Here is an 18488-nt window from a genome sequence, read left to right on the forward strand (position 1 = left end):
GTTCTGTTGGGTTAACGCCGCTCCTCATCTTATGCCTTTGGAATTCACGGGCTCCATCACAGGGTCCGCGGGCGGGCCAGGCCTCGGAGCTCCGGGACCGACGCGGAAATGCTCCTTTCCCCTGCAGCTCACTCGGAGCCTGTCCACCTCCACCTCCCTACCTGCGCCTCGGCACGCTGGCAAAGAGCCCAGAAAGAGAAGCCGGGGAGCTGTGGGTGAATAATGGTTGTACTGTGGCTACATTATTCTTTTCTTTGTCGCAACCACTACTACCACGATCGGGCAGTTCCCCGCCGTGGCGTGTGAATTCTCAGCGATTAGGCTTATTCCGCAAGCGCTGACCTGCCCTCACGTGTCAGAATTTTTGTTGAGTTAGAGTTTGTCGGGGTGAGGGGTCCACACGAAGGAACCCCGGAACACTGGCAGTGCCGGGGGGCCCGGCCAGCGCGCAGCAAGGGGCTACGATGTCCGCGCCGTTCCACGGCGCTCAGTCGTGTACGGCGCGAGCACTGCGTCTGCTCGACACGGCTTCCGGACACTGGCCAGCCCCGCCACAGCGGCAATGGGGCATCTCGGTGAGGAGGGGCCGACGGGGCCGCGCGGAGGAGAACCCCCCCTCCCCTACGGCAGCCCGGCGCCCCCTTGCCGGCTGCCAGCCGTCCTCCCCGGCAGTGGGGCGCCGAGCACCTCAGACCCTTCGGTCACTTCCGCCGCGCGCTCGGCTCCTTTCGCGTCCCCGGCCGGGCGGGGCGGGCGCCCTCCCAGTGCGCGCGCGCTGCAACCAGTCTCGCGGAGGCCCGCCCCTCCCCCCAGACCCCGCTCCCGTGCCGGCCCCCCCGCCTCCACTCCTCCCTCCTAGGCGAGTGTCGGCGGCGGCGGCGACGGCTGCCGAGATTGGAATCCGCCTGCTGGCGCTCGGCAAAGGAGGAGGGAGGAGGGCGGGCAGGAAGGCTCGGGCTGCGCCGCGTCCGTCCGCGCGAGACGAGAATCGTACGGCCGCGCGAGGGGCGACCGGGCTGGGGCCGCTGCACGCCCAGGGCGGAGGCCGAGCCGGGCCCCCGCCTTGCCCCGGCGGCTCGCCGCGCCCACCCCGCTCCGCGCCGAGGGCTGCAGGATGAGTTCCCCAGGGTCCGGGTGAGTTGGCTCGTCCGGAGAGTGCGTGTGCGCGTCGGAAGAGGCCGGCCGCGGCAGGGAAGCTGGCGCGGGCTCGGGGCGAAGTTTCGGGGGGAGCCGGGAGTGCGAGGGAGGCCCGAGCTGGGGGCCGGCGGGCCTGGCCGCTCAGCAGCGTCCCCGCTGCCCCGGCTGTGTCAGGCCGCGGCCGACTGGGCCCTGCCGCCCCGGGCCTGGCCCTGCCGGAGACCCGGGCCCCCTGGCTGCCCCCCGCGACGTCCCCGCCTCTGGGCCCCTCTTTGTTCCCCACCCCCGGGTTTCAGGCCGAGTTTGGGGAGGCTGTGTGGGCGAAAGCCGCCACCAAGGACGATTCTTGAATCCTTAAATGGGAAAGGCGCTCACCTCCCCGCCCGGGAGCTGCGAGGGTGATATTCGCGATTTGTCCATTATGTTTCTGCAAAAAAAAAAAAAAAAAAAAGAAAGAGAAAACGAATGTCTGTTTCGTGGGGCGGTAGAGCCAGGAGGAACTGCCAGCCCTCCCGCAAAACTTGCCCGCGGGAAGGTGCCAGGTTTCTCGGAGGTTCACCTGTTGTCCTGCGCTGCCTCCGCTGCCATGTCTGTTGTGATTCTGCACTTCAGTTTCTGAAAACTTTCTGCTGGATTGAATGTAACCCTTTTTTTCTCTTTCCAGACTCCTAGTGGAAAGGTTTGGCAAGGAAAAAAAAAAAAAAAAAGCTTGCGTCAGGGAAGAAACATAATGTGCTGTGTGCTAGGATCTGGCGTTTTGTGACTTGTGCTCTTTCAGGCTCTCGGATGTTTTAATTTGGTCAAAGAGCTGCAGGTTTTGTCTTTCAGACGGTTAGCAAACTGTTCCGAGTACATAGTACGAACTTGGCACGTTCACCTGTGTTACGTCATTTAATCCCTATGATAATCCTGGTTAGTATATTCCTCATTTTTTAGAAGAGGAAACCGAGACGCTAAGAGGTTGTATGACTTGTCTAAATGAGCTGGGATTTGAACCCAAGATTTTCTCTATTATTCAGGATCTGTTAAAGTGAGGCATGCGAAGAGTTAAACAACAACTACAAAAAGCCTTTCTCTGCAGACACTCTGACGTTTAGGAGTGCTTTTCAGTAAACTCATACTTGAAATGATCGCTCATTTGTTGCTTGAGTTGAAAACAGCTCCTTTATTGTATTTATTTCAAAAGAGGAGTTCAAGTCTGAATTAAAGTAGAATGTATCAATGCTTATAACTTTTAAGTTGTTGAAATAGAAAGTTTCTGAACTAGAATTTTATTTAAATATTTAAAATTAAAGCTAAAATATGGTCAGTTCTGAGCTAGAAATGGGTTGCAGTTTACAAAAGGCCAGTTGAAATTTAGAATGACCTCTTAACAGAATCAGTGTTCCACTCCTGTTTTGCACCACCACCCCGCCCCCCCGCCCCCGCCCGCCCGCCCGCACATTCTCCGTAGAACTCATTTCAAACTTTTTCTGCTTTCTTCACTTCACATCCTTTCCTGAAAACATTGAGGCATCAAATGGGAGCTCCTTCCAGAATTTACTGGATTCCTTTTATCATCTTCTTTCCTTCCATCTTAGTGGAAGAATATTTTTTGTCCTTCCTCCTGGTTAACACCTTATTTCATTTTTCTCTTCTTTCCTACTTAATGGAGTATAAGTTACTCTTTTGTTCTTACAAGTACGAATGTGCTTAAGATTGCTTCAGTTTACAAAAACCTTCCCTTGAGTCTGCTACTCCCTCAACCTGTCTTGTTGCTGCCTTTCCTTTTCAAATCATATTAACAATAAAAATAAATTAGGTCCTTATAAAAGTGATACATGTTTGTTAAGAAAAATAGAGCAAAATGAAGTAAAATTACAATTCACTCCTTCATAATCCCAACTCTAGACATTGCCAAGAACAGTTTACTTTTCCTGCCTTTACTTCCTGGCGATCCATTCACTTCTTAACCCCTTATTATCTGGATTTCACCTTCACAAAGGTCACCTGTAACCTAATAAACACTTTTAAAGCCCCCTTTCCAAGTCAGCTTGAGCGTTTTTTTAGCATTTAACATCGACCCATCATTCTTGAAATACTTTTCCTTGTCCACCATTCACCTGTCCATTTCATTCAACGAATACTTACTGTATTCTAACGTAACACACGAGTCAGTAGGAGACAACAACAGATACGGCGCCTTGCCTTCATGGAGCTTAAAGTCTACTGAAGGAGACGTATATTGAAGAATGAATTCTATAATTAAATATAATTGTATAGATAAAGTACAGAGTATTTATAAGAGCTTAAAATGGGGGCCTGACCTGGTGCTGGTGTATGTTGGAAGAATCTCAGAAGGCCTTCTTAAAAATGTTACATTGGAACCCTGTGACAGTTCTGAAGGATAAGTATGAATTAACTAGATGAAAACAGGGCTTCTGTGACATTATACTGACCTCGTTACTCTTTGCCCCTTTTCACTTTCTGTTCTTCCTTCTTCCTCATTAATGTAAGTGTTCTCCAAGTTTCACTTTTCAGATCATTTTTCATACATCTCTGGTCCTTTGACATTGTTTCAGACCCTTCTGTCTGAATAATTCTCAAATCTCTATTCTTTGTTTCCCTTCTGCCCTTGAATTCTGGTTTTTCAAATTGTTTTATGCGTACCTCTACCTGATTATTCAGGTTCAAAGTGAACTCGTCCTTCTTACCAAACTTGTTTCCCTGGTGTTCCTTATTTTTGTTGATGTTATCCCAAACCTAGTCCTTTCCCCATCCCATCACGTGTTGTCTGTAGCCAACATCTATTGGTTCTGCTTTCATGGTATTGTCACTCTTCTATCTGTTCATGCCAGCTCTGGTACAGTTCTTAATACATGTTGGTAACAAGGTTATAATAGATTGCAAAGTGAGTTGGGCCGCTTTCCTTCTTTTTTTCTCTTTTCAGGAACAGTTTAGACTGGGATTATCTTTTTTTTTTGCGGTACGCGGGCCTGTCACTGTTGTGGTCTCTCCCGTTGCGGAGCACAGGCTCCGGACGCGCAGGCTCAGCGGCCATGACTCACGGGCCCAGCCGCTCCGCGGCATGTGGGATATTCCCAGACCGGGGCACGAACCCGCGTCCCCTGCATCGGCAGGCGGACTCTCAACCACTGCACCACCAGGGAAGCCCCTGGGATTATCTTTTACTTGAGAGTTTGGCAGAACTCACCTGTAAGAGCATTCAGGCTTATATATATATTTTTTTTCCTGGAGAGGAATTTGAGTACCATTTCAGTTTATTTAATAGCTGTTGATCTGTGTAGGTTTTCTATTTCTTGTGTGAATTTTAGTGTTTAATATTTTTTCCAGAAATTTATTTATTGAGTTTTCAAGTCTAATGTTATTTGGTTTTCACATAATTCTTTTTTCTTTAAATTTCTTTGACTCGATATACTTGTATACAATATTACGTCCTGTGTATATATTTGTATATTTGATAATTTTCCCTCTTCAATCTTTTTTTTTTTTTTTTTTCCTGCTAGCTGAATCAGGTTCTCATCCCACCTGGCCTAATGTTATGATCTTCTTGCCTTTACTTCCACCTTTATCCAGGTTAACTTATGCATTTCTGCCTAAATTAATCTTGAATCCCATTCTTGTCACTTCCTCACTTAGAAGTTTCCAGTGTCTTCTATTAAATGAAATTGTTTCCTTGGGATTTGCCTCAGATTTGCCAGATTCTTATCTTCCACTATTTTTGCTTCCTGCACAAGTTCTTTCCACCCTTCTTCTGCTGTTGCTTATAACTCTCTCTCTACTGGGACTGCATAAATAGTTAATTGTCGTATGTACAAGTTCTGCCTCCGTCAAGCTCCATTTCAAATTCCATCTCTTTTTGAAGTCTTCTCCATTTTCTAATTCTGGATGGAACCCCTTCTGAAGAAAGGGATTTTCTTTTTTTAAAAAAAATAAATAAATTTATATATTTATTTATTTTTGGCTGCATCGGGTCTTCATTGCTGCACATGGGCTTCTCGTTGCAGTGGTTTCTCTTGTTGCGGAGCGCAGGCTCTAGGCACGCAGGCTTCAGTAGTTGTGGTGCGCGGGCTCTAGAGCGCAGGCTCAGTAGTTGTGGTGCATGGGCTTAGTTGCTCTGCAGCATGTGGGATCTTCCCGGACCAGGGATTGAACTCGTGTCCCCTGCATTGGCAGGATTCTTTTTTTTTTTTTCTTAACATTTTTATTGGAGTATAATTGCTTTACAATGGTGTGTTAGTTTCTGCTTTATAGCAAAGTGAATCAGCTGGCAGGCAGATTCTTAACTGCTTTGCCACCAGGGAAGTCCTTATAGCCAACTTTTAATAAATTTTATTGAAGTATAGTTGATTTACAATGTTGTATTAATTTCTGCTGGATAGCAAAGTTGATTCAGGATATTGAATATAGTTCCCTGTGCTATACAGTAGGACCTTGTTGTTTATCCATCCTATATATAATAGTTTGCATCTGCTAATCCCAAACTCCCAATACTTCCCTCCCTCATTGCCCTACCCCTTGGCAACAAGAAGTCTGTTCTCTATGTCTGTGAGTCTGTTTCTGTTTTGTAGATAAGTTCATCTGTGTCATACTTTAGATTCCACATATAAATGATATTTGATATGATATCAAATATCTTTGATATTTATCTTTCTGTGTCTTATTTACTTCGCTTAGTATGATAATTTCTAGGTCCGTCCATGTTGCTGCAAGTGGCATTATTTCATTCATTTTTATGGCTGAGTAATATTCCATTGTATATATATACCACATCTGATCTATTCATCTGTAGATGGATATTTAGGTTGTTTCCATGTCTTGGCTATTGTAAATAGTGCTGTATAGCCAATATTTTAAAGGCTGTCAGTGCTAAAAAAATACTGATAGGGGCTTCCCTGGTGGCGCATTGGTTGAGAGTCTGCCTGCCAATGCAGGGGACACGGGTTCGAGCCCTGGTCTGGGAAGATCCCACATGCCGCGGAGCAGCAAAGCCCGTGAGCCACAACTACTGAGCCTGTGCGTCTGGAGCCTGTGCTCCGCAACAAGAGCGGCCGCGACAGTGAGAGGCCTGCGCACCGCGATGAAGAGTGGCCCCCGCTCGCCGCAACTAGAGAAAGCCCGTGCACAGAAATGAAGACCCAACACAGCCAAAAATAAATGAATAAATAAATAAATAAAAATATTGATAGAAACAAAATGACATGCTCAAAGATCCCAGTAATGTTTTTTGAAGAAAGCACTAGAGTAGGGTCTTAAGGAGATCAGATGATTAGTGGAATCCATCTTGTGGACTCAGGGGGGGTCCCTAAACCAAGTTCATAAGGGCAATTAAATATAGAACTAATGAATAGGCACAAACTAGATAAGGAAAGATATTCTTGAGTATCTTTTATTAAAAACTGGTGAATTTGAGCTACCCTGATATTATGGACATTGTTACTCTTCTATACTTTTATGTTTCTGATGAACCTTGTTTTCTTACTGTATACATTTTTTATACCTACCACTAATAACATCTGAAGCTGTGGAGCTTGGTTGTTGCTCTATCTGTATATAATTGGGTGTTCACTTAAGGAGGATAGTGGTATGTCAAGTGTGGGGATAAAATAGTCAAATTTGCAGTTTTGTGAGATTAGTTACATAGCGGAGAATCAGTTTGAAGAAAAGAAGACTGAAGACACTGAAACTGTAGGGAAGCTGTTCCATCCTGGCTCAGACTAGGATAGTGGCAGGTAGTTAGGGCGTAGAATGGACAGGACTTGGTAATTAGCTGGGGGAGAGAGGAGGAGTGGGATTGTCAAGAATGATTCCCAGGTTTCTAGATCGGAAACCTGGTAGGGTAGATGTGTGTTGTTGGCTGAGATGAAAAAAGTGGAGGGAGAGCTGGCTTCTGGAGGAAAATAGTTTTGATCCTCTGAAACACCAGGTAGAGAGCTCTTCTTGGCAGTTGCTTGCATATATTGGTCTGGAGTTTGACAGTGATTTGGGCTGGAGGTAGACATTTGGGAGTGATTACTATATAAGTTGTATATTTCAACAGTGGGAATTGGGTGGCTCTCTCAGGTGACTTATGCTTGCAAGTGACAAACCTAACTCATAGTTTAAAGGGGAAAAAGGCTCCCCTCCTACCCCGCCCGTCACGTTTTTGAAAAGACTGGAAGTAGGTATGGCTGGATCTAAGTGTTCAGATGATGTAATCGGGGGTCTCTCTTCTCTGTTTACCTTTTTTTTTTTTTTTTTTTTTTGCGATACGTGGGCCTCTCACCGTTGCGGAGCACAGGCTCCGGACACGCAGGCCCAGCGGCCATGGCTCACGGGCCCAGCCGCTCCGCGGCATGTGGGATCTTCCCAGACCGGGGCATGAACCCGCGTCCCCTGCATCGGCAGGTGGACTCTCAACCACTGCGCCACCAGGGAAGCCCTCTGCTTACCTCTTTTTTGGCCTCATCTGGCAGAGAGGACCACTGGTAACTCTAGGCTTATAATGGACCTTATTGCTATGGATTCAAGAGAGGGAAAAAGCACTTCTTTCCCAGGTGCATGTATTCTGTCTCATGGGGAGATTGTTATCGGGTCTACATGGAGTCTGGGGTACCATCATTGGCCAGAACTGGCTTATATGCCCACTGGAGCAGTCAGGGACGAATAGCCTTCTTGGAACCATGTGAGATGGGCAAGTGGTTGTTTCCCCAAAGAAAGGATGGCTCTGGGTAGGTACACAACATAAATCTACTACTTTTGGTTCTTAACCCTTTTAAAGGTCATTTTTTGAGTATCTGAAGAAAAATACACTAATGTAACAAGTGTATAATTTCACGGTTATGTTATGGACCTCATTTCAGGAACTCCTGGTATATAACAGCAGAGAGCCTAGAACAGCCCTGAGAAACAGCAATTTAAGACCTAGGTAGAGAAGATAGACATTAAATAATTTCACAAATAATTATCTAATTATAGTTATATTAAGATATACAAAACACAATCACAGGGAGCTTATAAGAGTGTGTAATAAGGGAACCTGGTCTGTTTAGGGTGCAGGTGCTTTGGAAGGCCTTCCTGAGAAAGTGGCCTATATAGAGTGAGACCTTGGACCAGAAAGGAGAGGGAGAGGGCTCCCGGAAGTATTTAGTAGTTTTTAAAGCAAACATTTTTTGCTCTTTTAAAAATTATAGGGCTTCCCTGGTGGCGCAGTGGTTGAGAGTCCGCCTGCCGATGCAGGGGACGCGGGTTCGTGCCCCGGTCCGGGAAGATCCCACATGCCGTGGAGCGGCTGGGCCCGTGAGCCATGGCCGCTGAGCCTGCGCGTCCGGAGCCTGTGCTCCGCAACGGGAGAGGCCGCGGCAGTGGGAGGCCCGTGTACCGCGAAAAAAAAAATTATAAAAGCAGGACTTCACTGGTGGCACTGTGGTTAAGAATCCGCCTGCCAATGCAGGGAACACGCATTTGAGCCCTGGTCCAGGAAGATCCCACATGCCGCGGAGCTACTAAACCCATGCACCACAACTACCGAGCCTGTGCTCTAGAGCCCATGAGCCACAACTACCGAGCCCATGCGCCACAACTACTGAAGCCTGTGTGCCTAGAGCCCGTGCTCCACAACAAGAGAAGCCACCGCAATGAGAAGCCTGCGCACCACAACGAAGAGTAGCCCCCGCTCGCCGCAACTAGAGAAAGCCTGAGCGCAGCAAGGAAGACCCAACACAGCCAAAAATAAATAAATAAATAGATTTTTTTAAATTATAAAAGCAGTACACCTACTGTGGATAATTTGGGAAATATGAAAAATTTTAAAGAAGCAGTGGAACACTTAAGTATTGGCTTCTAATTTTTTTTTTTTTTTTTTTTTTTTTTTTTGGCTTCTAATTTTTTATAAACTAACATCTAGTACTGGTACTACCACTGAGCTAACTGTTCGGTCTTGGATACTGCATTAACTATCTGATCTCTGTTTCCTTATCTTAAAAAGTGAAAAGACTTGATAACCCTTAAGGTTATTTTATGCTTAAAGAAAAAAAAGAAAGAAAATTCCATGACTTCAATGTAGAGCAGTTAGTCACAGAAATTGCAGGTCTTATAATGCTTTGGGTCCTGATGACAGCACTGGATTTCTGACTTTTGGCTGAAAAGTCACTCTTCCTGTCCTGGCAGTCATTTCAGGTAATGAAGGGAATAGCGTGTGACCAGTGGTATTCTTCCATGCTCAGCTTTCTTATCTCCTCTTTTGAGCATAGCCTTTAGGTAAATTATCTGCAATGTTACAGACTCTCAATTTTGAAGTTAAGTCTGGAGGAGACTTGGCGTGGTTGTCATACTGTTTTGTGTATATTGAAATTTTTAGGTAGTTTTCTTATTCGAAATTAAAATTTTTTTAATATATTTTAGGAATATAAGATCTTGAATGTCTTAAATTTGTATTTAACTAAGAATATTTTAGATTTCTAGCTGAAAGGAGCTCCTGATGGGAAATGTTAAAGTAAAGGCTGTTAAAATTTGGTGAGGTTGTTAAACTTATATATTTTTCAAAAAATCATTTAAAAATGTCATGAAATAAAAATGTTTCAACAGTATCCAGAAGTATCTTAAATATACACCAAATCAACAAAATATGGTCACTTGATAACAGATAACTTTTATTGTCTACATTTCAGTAATATGCCTTGTCCCCTGCATTGACAGGCAGATTCTTAACCACTGCGCCACCAGGGAAGCCCCTCTTTTTAATATTTAAGATTTGTTAGAAACTTTTCATGGGTAACTTTTTGACTGGCATTCTTTGACTTTCCTAATGTTTCCTGTGCATTGTAGAAAAAAGGATATTAAAAGGTCAGTGGAATACAGTTACTTTTTAAACATCCAGAACCCTTCTCGTAAATATTTTTTAAAATGAGTATACTGGGACTTCCCTGGTGTTGCAGTGGTTAAGAATCCGCCTGCCAGTGCAGGGGACACGGGTTCGAGCTCTGGTCCAGGAAGATCCCACATGCTGTGGAGCAACTAAGCCCGTGTGCCACACTACTGAGCCTGTGCACTAGAGCCTGTGAGCCACAACTACTGAGCCTGCGCACTGCAACTACTGAAGCCCGTGCGCCTAGAGCCCGTGCTCCACAACAAGAGAAGCCACGGCAATGCAAAGCCTGAACACTGCAACAAAGAGTAGCTGCCACTCGCCGCAACGAGAGAAAGCCTGTGTGCAGCAAGGAAGACCCAATGCAGCCATAATTAATTTATTAATTAATTAAAATAAATAAAATTAGTGTTGTATATCTCATTTCTGAGACATATATCAGTTTAATTGTTGATGATGATCACAAAGACAAGCCTTTTTCACAGCTTTACCATGGCTTTTACTCTTAAAGTAGTTGAAATTGGGTAGATATTTGTAAAACATAATTATGTTATTTGTATTGTTTCTTAGAATACACTTAAAATCCTGTGAGAGAACAGGAAGAAAAAAATTTAAAAATACTGCCACATCAATTGAAAATGAAAGTGAATAAGCTCACCTAGGGGGCAGTTTTGGGAGTAAAATAGGTTGAGAAATGAAACCTGATTTTTACCTGTTAATGATGCTGAGACTGTCCTCTGGAATATTAGTAAATTGCTTATGTTGTTCCATAAAAAATTTTTAAACATAAGTGGTTATGGCATGTAGACATTTAAAAAGAATCCTTTTCCTCGCAGGTTTCTCTTTAAAACAAAACAAAAGCCTTTTTTGCCTCCTTATTACAGAAGTGGTGCTCACTGAACAAATTTAAAACACAGAAAAGCCCCGAGAAGAAAGTAAAAATCTGTCATATTCATGCTACTCAAAGGTGACATCTGTAAACATTTTGGTATATACAGTGTACATTTAAAAAAAATCTTACTGCTTAATGTTTCTGCCATAACTTAAGAATTTGATGAAATTAGGTGAGTAAAGCTGAAATTCTGTGCATACATTAAACTTTTATGTCTGAACCTGAAATATAAGAAACTTAGAATTAAGAGGATGGGGTGGGGGGGAGTTATCTAAATAGAAATAGAAAGTTTTGGAAATTTGGCTGTCTTGTTCTAGTTATCTGTTCATCTTTTTTTCGCGTATATTCTCCTCTTTTCAGCTGTGCAAGTTTTAAAAAAATTAAGGTGTTTCAAATTTGAAGTGTTTTTCTATAATAATGGACTAAAATAGAGTAAGATGTAAGGAGGTAGAACCTAAACTGAGGAAGGTCAAAAACCATATGGAAATAGAAAATCCAAAATCTCTTGCAGAATGAAGCTAGGAAGAATGGAATCTAAACACTGAAATTATACATCTGCGAGGCAGCTGTGTGTTCTTTGTTCATAGGTTCTGTTGCAGAAATAGCAGAAGAAACTTTGAAAGAGAAACATATCCTAAATAGACTGAGCTGATATTCTTACAACTAATTATGATATGGACAATTTTAGTGTTACAGTGTGTATTAAGTCATCTTTAAACGAATTATTCCCTTTTCTTAAGGAGTTATAAAAATTCTTTTCCAAAAGTAACAGATCACTTTGGGGGATTAAATGTGGGTTTCCTATTGAAATCTTCAGCACTGAATCAACATTTTATTAGATTACAGATCAGGGGATTTTCAGTGATACTAAAAGAGTGTGATCTGTTGTAAATTTGCTGGTTGCTTTCGTTTTTGTTAGTATTCAGGGATGTGTGGTACTTTAATGTTCTGCCCTTCAAAAATCAGGTCTTAGGAATTTGTTTAGACAAAATATTTAAGTTTTAAAATAATCAGGTATTTAAAAACAGTTGAGGGACTTCCCTGGCAGTCCAGTGGTTAAGGCTGCCTTCCAGTGCAGGAGGTGTGCGTTCGATCCCTGGTCAGGTAGCTAAGATCCTACATACCAGCGTGGTGCAGCCAAAAACTAGAAAAACTAAAAAAATAAATAAAACAGTTGAAATTTAAAAAGGGAAAGACATAAAAAAGCTTTTATTTGGTTTTGGGATGCTTAAATTACTAATATTTGAATAGCTTTATAGTTTACAAAGCACTTTTTAGTATCCATTATCTCTGGTGATTCATTGTTTTGCTAACATTTTTTACCTCTTGAAAATTAAGGCAGAACACTGTCAGTTAAGTCAGTGCTTATAGAATGCTCTTTAGTTTTTACTTACTATAGGGATGATACATATTCAGGACTCAGAAAACATGGAAAAGTAGAACAAAAAGGAAACACATCCCCAGCATCTCATAACAACCATTGTTGACATTCAGTATAATTATTTTCAGTCTTCTTTTTCTACTCATAGTTTTTGTGTAGTTTGCCTGATTCTGAGGATGCAATGTTTGTATCCTTTTAAAATTCACATCTTAAGCATTTCTAATAAAAAAATAGTTCTTAACCATTTGGGGGGGGTACTGTTTCAGTAAAATTTTTTTCTACTTGAGGGAAAACATTTTATCCTAGGATCATGTGTTATAAATATATAGTGGTTAAGAGCATGGACTCTGGTTGGGTTTAAATCCCAGCTCAGCTTCTTCCTAGCTGGGCCATCAGCAGTTTTGATAAATTGAGTAACATCTCTGTGTCTGTTTCCTCATCTGTAAAATGGGAATAACGGCTCCTACCTCATGGAGTGGTTGTAAGTTTATATATTTTATATATATATATATATATATATATGTCATATGTATACATAAAACATATGTATATAATATAAATGTATTTTATATCTTAGAACTGTATTTGACCCATTGTAAGCACTGTGTACATTACCTAAACTTTTAGGTTGGGACCATGACCACACTGACTGCTGATCAAACTGGCAGACAGAACATTAGTAAAGATACGGAAGGTCAGGTGATGCAACAGAAAAACATAATATATAGTGAACATCACACCCAGTAAGGATAGAGTGTGACCCATTTGCTGGGTCATTAAAGCAAGCCTCAACAAATATCAAAGGATTGAAATCATTCACAATGTCCTCTGATGATAATGGAATTAAATTAGAAACGAATAACAAAAGATAATGAGAAAATCTTTGAAATTAAACAGTGCACTTCTAAATAACCACACATGGGTCAAATAAGTTACAAAAGAATTAGGAATTATTTGGGATTCAAGAATAATGAAAATACATGTCATATCAAAATTTGGGATACAGTTAATTCCATACTTAGAGGAAATGTTATAGCTTTAAAAATATATGTTAGAAAAGTAGAAAGCCTAAAAATAAACGATTTAAGTGTCCGTCTCAAGAAATTAAAATGATTGGGATTTCCTCTTTGTCAAGTTTGATTGGATGGATTGTGGGGGAATTTTAGTTTCATGTTTTACATCAAATTCCCTTTTTAATAAGACAGGAGGAAAGGTGTGATTAACCAAAATAGGTGTATTTTGTTTTCCTGTTAGTACATTTGAACTCCATCTCCCTCGCAAAGCTTGATTCCTAATTTACTTGATTTCTAGGAGGCTTCAGTACCCTTTATGAAAACCTCCTATTTTCTTGGCACTTGCATAGAGCCCTTAACTTTTCTAAGGAGAAAGAAACAGTCTTTTTGAGGAAGCAGAGACAAGAATTCTGAGATGATCAGTTTAGTGTTGGTAATTATTTCTAAGTCTTTAAGACTTGGAAAGTATAATTCAACTTGATAAGTGTGTAATGAGCACCTGTTACAGACTAGAGACTGTTCAGACTTGGTTATACAATAGTGAATAAAAATAGCCCTGAGTTCTGCTTTCATAGAGCTTATGCTCTAGTGGGGGAGACCAGATTAAAAAAACACAAACTCACCCAGTTATGTCATGACAATGCAGTATTGGTGCTAGGAAAGAAAAGTGTAGAGTACTAGGAGAGTGGTTAGTAGGGGACCTAACCTTATTTAGGTTGAGAATGTGGTGAGATATGTAAAAATTAGAATAAAGCGGGGGAAAAGACCCATGGAAAATCGTAGAAAGTATATTTTTAAAAGATAAGAGAATAAATCTTAAAATGTGTTATCTTAACTGATTTCAACAATCCAGAGGCCTGAGTGGTTATCCTTAGTCCAGTATTGACTGTTGGATAGTCTCATTCAGGACATGCTTTAGGTCTCAGTTCTCTGTTATGTAGAATGGAAGCGGTCAGGACTAGACGAGATAATGGCTAAGTTTCTAGTTCCAAAGTGCTAATTCCATTGAAATTTTATTAGCTCTTTAAAGAGTATTTTTCTCTGATTGTGAAAAAATATATATACTATTTTAAGAAAAATTTGGAGACTATAGAAAAGAAAGACTCTGTCCCCAAATTTCATTTGTACTGGTGATGTCAATTTTATTATAAATAGAGAATATAGAGAGAATTTGACCTCCTTGCAGCTTTCGGAGGTATCGGTTAACAGGACAGTATTAATCAGAATAGGCTAAATTATGCCACATTAAGGAAAAAATTTCTCAAATTTCAGTGGCTTGACAGAGTGAAAAGTTCGTTTCTCATTCCATATTCAGCTTGGGTCAAGTAAGCAGTTGAGAGAAAGCCTGTCAGAGGCTCTGCCGTCTTGTAGCTGTTCCTCTGGAATACATGGCTTTCTTGGTTGCTATGGAAGGAAGGAGAATGTTGGAGGATCTTGTAACCAGCAATTATGTATGTAACTTTAGTAGTAGGAACTAGTCATTTGGCCTTACCTAACTGCAAGGGGGTAAAGAATTTTAGTTCTTCCATGTCCCTGGAAGTAGAGGAGACCTGGCTATGGGTGAGCTTTAAAAAGTCTTTACAATAACGACCTTGCTCTTCCTGGCCATAGTTGAGTAGACTGAAGATGGACCTCTAATTCAAGTGGGGCCAGTTGGATTGTTTTGCCTAGGAGTTTGCTTTTGGGCCATTGGTGACTGGAGTGTTCAGGCCATCAGACACAGAGGGTTTGCTCCTAGTCAGGGTGGTGGGATTCAAATACCTAAGCAATCAGAAATTTATCTGTAGAGAGAAGAATGAATCAAATGCATTGAACAAATAAGGTGTTGTGTACCTTATTTGGGGAGAAAAAATAACTGTTGGTATTCAGTGGCTTTCCGTTTCTCAGTTCTAGATCCTTAATGAAGACTGGCTGTAGTTCCTACACATAGATTCATTTTTTTTAAACTAATTAATTAATTTATTTTTGGCTGTGTTGGGTCTTCGTTGCTGCGCGTGGGCTTTCTCTAGTTGCGGTGAGGGGGGGACTACTCTCTGTTGTGGTGCGCAGCCTTCTCATTGCAGAGGCTTCTCTTTGTTGCGGAGCACAGGCTCTAGGGTACGCAGGCTTCAGTAGTTGTGGCACGAGGGCTCAGTAGTTGTGGCACAGGGGCTTAGTTGCTCCGCAGCATGTGGGATCTTCCTGGACCAGGACTTGAACCCATGTCCCCTGCATTGGCAGGTGGATTCTTAACCACTGCGCCACTAGGGAAGCCCCCTACACATAGATTTCTTGAGAATATATATGCTTTTGGAACACACGGAATAGTCCCCAAAAGTGAGCATCTTTTGTTCCACAAAGAAAATCAGTAGATTTTTCAGAAAGCAAAAAACAAACAGGTTATATTTTCTGACCACGGTGCCTATAGAAATGAACAGCAAGAGGATGCTTTACCTCCCCCCAAAAACAAAAACATACAGAACAAACAAAAAATCTAAAACAAAAACACCTACATTCTTGGCAGGGGGGAAGAGACATAGCTTTTAAATAGCTTTTAGATAGCTTAAAGGGACAATCATAACTGAAGTCACACAATTTAGAAGTAAATTACAGTGAGACCACACTGTAATACCAGTGTAGCCAATGTGAAACTTTATGGGAAATTCATGGCAATTAAATATTAATTAGTAAATAAGAAAGATTAAAACTGATTGAACGAGGTGTATTGGTTCAAGATGGTGGAGTAGAAGGATGTGCTCTCACTCCCTCTTGCGAGAGCACCGGAATCACAACTAACTGCTGAACAGTCATCGACAGGAAGACACTGGAACTCACCAAAAAAGATACCCCACATCCAAAGACAAAGGAGAAGCCACAATGAGACGGTAGGAGGGGCGCAATCACAATAAAATCAAACCCCATAACTACTGGGTGGGTGACTCACAAACTGGAGAACACTTATACCACAGAAGTCCACCCACTGGAGGGAAGGTTCTGAGCCCCACGTCAGGCTTCCCAACCTGGGGGTCTGGCAACGGGAGGAGGAATTCCTAGAGAATCAGACTTTGAAGGCTAGTGGGATTTGATTGCAGGACTTCAACAGGACTGGGGGAAGCAGAGACTCCGTGCTTGCAGGGCACACACAAAGTAGTGTGCGCGTCGGGACCCAGGGGAAGGAGAAGTGACCCCGTAGGAGACTGAACCAGACCTACCTGCTAGTGTTGGAGGGTCTCCTGCAGAGGCTTGGGGTGGCTGTGTCTCACCATGAGGACAAGGACACTGGCAGCAAAAGTTCTGGGAAGTATTCCTTGGTGTGAGCCCTCCCAGAGTCTGCCATTAGCCCCACCAAAGAGGCTGGGTAGGCTCCAATATTGGGTCACCTCAGGCCAAGCAACCAACAGGGAGGGAACCCAGCCTCACCCATCAGCAGACAGGTGGATTAAAGTTTTAATGAGCTCTGCCCACCAGATCAACAGCCAGCTCTACCCACCACCAGTCCCTCCCATCAGGAAACTTGCACAAGCCTCTTAGATAGCCCCATGCACCAGAGGGCAGACAGCAGAAGCAAGAAGAACCACAATCGTGCAGCCTGTGGAACAAAAACCACATTCACAGAAAGACAAGATGAGAAGGCTGAGAGCTATGTACCAGATGAGGGAACAAGATAAAACCCCAGAAAAACAACTAAATGAAGTGGAGATAGGCAACCTTCCAGAAAAAGAATTTAAAATAATGTTAGTGAAGATGATCCAGGACCTCAGAAAAAGAATGGAGACAGAGATCGAGAAGGTGCAAGAAATGTTTAACAAAGACCTGGAAGAATTAAAGAACAAACAAACAGATGAAGAATACAATAACTGAAATGAAAAATACACTAGAAGGAATCAATAGCAGAATAACTGAGGCAGAAGAATGGGTAAGTGACCTGGAAGACAGAATGGTGGAATTCACTGCTGCGGAACAGAATAAAGAAAAAAGAATGAAAAGAAGACAGCCTAAGAGACCTCTGGGACAACATTAAACGCAACAACATTCGCATTATAGGGGTCCCAGAAGAAGAGAGAGAGAAAGAGCCTGAGAAAATATTTGAAGAGATTACAGTCGAAAACTTCCCTAACGTGGGAAAGGAAATAGCCACCCAAGTCCAGGAAGTGCAGAGAGTCCCATACAGGATAAACCCAAAGAGAAACATGCCAAGACACATAGTAATCAAATTGGCAAAAATTAAAGACAAAGAAAAATTATTGAAAGCAGCAAGGGTGAAATGACAAATAACATACAAGGGAATTCCCATAAGGTTAACAGCTGATTTCTCAGCAAAAACTCTACAAGCCAGAAGGGAGTGGCATGACATATTTAAAGTGATGAAAGGGAAGAACCTACAACCAAGATTACTCTACCTGGCAAGGATCTCATTCACATTCGATGGAGAAATCAAAAGCTTTACAGACAAGCAAAAGCTAAGAGAATTCAGCACCACTAAACCAAACCAACTCTACAACAAATACTAAAGGAACTTCTCTAAGTGGGAAACACAAGAGAAGAAAAGGACCTACAAAAACAAACCCCCCCCCCCAAAAAAAAAAACCCAAAAGAATTAAGAAAATGGTAATAAGAACATACATATTGATAAGTACCTTCAACGTGAATGGATTAAATGCTCCAACCAAAAGACACAGGCTCGCTGAATGGATACAAAAATAAGACCCATATATATGCTGTCTACAAGAGACCCACTTCAGACCTAGGGACACGTACAGACTGAAAGTGAGGGGATGGAAAAAGATATTCCATGCAAATGGAGATCAAAAGAAAGCTGGAGTAGCAATATTCACATCGGATAAAATAGACTTCAAAATAAAGAATGTTACAAGAGACAAGGAAGGACACTACATAATGATCAAGGGATGAATCCAAGAAGAAGATATAACAATTATATATGCACCCAACATAGGAGCACCTCAATACATAAGGCAACTGCTAACAGCTGTAAAAGAGGAAATCGACAGTAACACAGTAACAGTGGGGGACTTTAACACCTCACTTACCCCAATGGACAGATCATCCAGACAGAAAATTAATAAGGAAACACAAGCTTTAAATGACACATTAGACCAGATAGATTTAGTTGATATTTATAGGACATTCCATCCAAAAACAGCAGATTACACTTTCTACTCAAGTGCACATGGAACATTCTCCAGGATAGATCACATCTTGGGTCACAAATCAAGCCTCAGT

At 42.2% G+C, this 18488-nt stretch overlaps 1 protein-coding gene across 2 annotated transcripts in view; it reads left to right on the forward strand.

Moving 5' to 3' along the window:
- Nucleotides 1-541: 541 nt before the first annotated feature.
- BMPR1A (bone morphogenetic protein receptor type 1A) overlaps nucleotides 542-18488 on the forward strand; it is a 138954-nt gene continuing 121007 nt past the window's right edge. Inside the window, exon 1 of one of the 2 annotated variants that reach the window (XM_082673797.1) lies at nucleotides 542-575. The gene's annotated coding sequence lies outside the window, so the exon portion shown is untranslated. Of the gene's footprint in view, nucleotides 576-902; nucleotides 1135-18488 lie in introns of those variants that run through there. The other variant, XM_082673796.1, reaches the window with a different exon arrangement.

Source organism: Grampus griseus (assembly GCF_964374135.1).
Source record: "Grampus griseus genome assembly, chromosome: 16".
NCBI classification, from domain to species: Eukaryota; Metazoa; Chordata; class Mammalia; order Artiodactyla; family Delphinidae; genus Grampus; species Grampus griseus.